At 37.7% G+C, this 2,177-nt stretch overlaps 1 long non-coding RNA gene across 1 annotated transcript; it reads left to right on the forward strand.

The window, feature by feature from the left end:
• The first annotated feature begins 394 nt into the window (after positions 1–394).
• LOC132901945 (uncharacterized) lies at positions 395–1,638 on the forward strand. The gene is made up of 3 exons (XR_009656955.1): positions 395–1,072; positions 1,284–1,345; positions 1,476–1,638. It is a non-coding gene; the product is annotated as an uncharacterized LOC132901945 (long non-coding RNA).
• The last annotated feature ends 539 nt before the right edge of the window (positions 1,639–2,177 follow it).

Here is a 2,177-nt window from a genome sequence, read left to right on the forward strand (position 1 = left end):
TCGGCTTCGGCATCATCAATGGCTGGAAAAATAATCGCACTTTACACACGCATCGTAAACCTAAGCAAACCAAGCTACGACAGGATAGGGTATATTTATTTGTCTTCGACGCTAAGGTTAGGTACAGGTAAAATGATTTGCATAATGCCTCCCACGATGAGTTTGGCTTTATTAAAATATTTTATGGTAAACAAACAGTGCCCGAATTAGTTATGCAAGGCAGTGAAAAAATGGCATGCAGTTGGTCGTATAGGTAAGTACTTACTTAGTTCTCCCTGAATGGATTATTACTGTGATTTTGTCCGCCGTAAAAAAAATAGTTCACTGACAAATTCTAAACAAAGCTGACCCCTGTATACCCTACCCCCTTAGTGACAGGAGAAATTTTGTAGAATAACTAACCATTTCTCAGTAAATATGGCTTTATTCAATAAAATTATACAGTATGACTTTGAACATGTGACAGAACTGAAATGTTCGTTTTATGATAAAAGGTGTCAAAGCTAATGTGGAGGTTGCATATCACCACATTCTCCCCAGGTTTTAAGAAAGATCGTAATCTTGAAGATGAGACGGTGGATGTCGGTCTCTAGTAGAACGTCGCAGTTCAGGGTTTTGTGTTGTAGTAGCATCTGTAGTCAAATTAACTGGTTCCTGTTCTTCAGTTGTTGTCTCTTCGTTTGACTCTGCTGAATCCCAATTAGATGAATCAGAATCAGCCTCCTCAGTATCAGACGAAGTACCCATTGGGGCTAAGTGCCTGTTTGAAACTACTAATTCTCGTCCATTCTGTAATCTTATGTGTGAATGAAGGTTGTTAGCTTCTAATAATTGTACTTCTTCTACAAGAGGATCATATTTACTTCTCCTCACCGGGGTTCGATATAAAGCTTTATCTGCTTCTGTGAGCCAAGATGGCATTGATTGTCCATTAGAAGAACGTCGTGAATGATTAAACATACGCTCATGGGGCGTACATCCAGTAGCTGTGCATAGAAGTGAGCGGATAGCATGAAGTGACTTCTCAAGGACAGTTTCCCATTGAGTAATAGGCAAATTAATTGATTTTAAGGTAAGTTGTATAGTTTTCCAAATGATTCCATTATATCTCTCGGTCTGACCATTGCCTTGGGGATTATATGGTGTAGTGTAGCTTGTAGCTATGCCTTATCCGTGCAGAAAGGTTTTAAGTTCGGCTGATATAAATGCGGTACCTCTATCCGAGTGAACGTAAGATGGCAAGCCAAAAATGGCAAATAATTCAGAAAGTTTCTTTTGCACAGTTGATGAACTTACATCTGCACACGGGAAAGCGAAAGGAAATCTAGAAAACTCATCCACCACAGTAAGTATATAACGATTTCTTGTATTATCGCATGGCAATGGTCCTTTGAAATCAATAGAAATTCTTTCAAAAGGTGATGTTGCTTTGATTAATGTGCCCTGTGTTCTAATAAATCGTGGCTTTATTTCAGCGCATACATTGCATGATGACGTCATACGTCTGACATCCTCAACTGAGAATGGTAAATTTTTTGATCTGATCCAGTGTACCATTCTAGTTATACCGGGATGACACAGATTATTATGCAACTCGAGAAGCTTAGCATTGTCTACTGTTGTTAATGCTGTTACATTTGCTCTTGAAAGGGCATCGGCCACAATGTTATTCTTGCCCGGGCGATATGAGATCTCAAACAATTACTATCAAACTATCTTAAACAATTTTTTATTCCAATTTGGTTTAAGTTGGACCAAACCAAACGCATCTGAGAAAACCCCATTCACGTCGGAGTTTTTTGCCAGTAAGCTGTAGGTTTCAATACATATGTATAATTCAATTCAATCTTAAAAATACCAACCTGCTATGTAACTCTCTTTCGTTTGTTTAACCAATAATACTTAATATATTCAAGTGGATAAATATAAAACTATATTCCACATCAGTTAGTAAAGCTTTCAAATAAGTTTGCGACGATCAAAACTGTATTTTTACCTCGAAACACTAACTAATATTTAAATGTCTCGGACGTGTTGTTAAGTACACGGAACGTTGAAATTAGATTCAAATAGAAACTTGGTTCTAGCCAGTGCTCATAAACTGTGTTTGCAGAGAGACGAATGCTTGGTGTAGCATTATTGATCCTTCCAATAATTATCGAACACGTTTCATGTCA

Source organism: Amyelois transitella, chromosome 7 (genome assembly GCF_032362555.1).
Source record: "Amyelois transitella isolate CPQ chromosome 7, ilAmyTran1.1, whole genome shotgun sequence".
Classification (NCBI taxonomy): Eukaryota; Metazoa; Arthropoda; class Insecta; order Lepidoptera; family Pyralidae; genus Amyelois; species Amyelois transitella.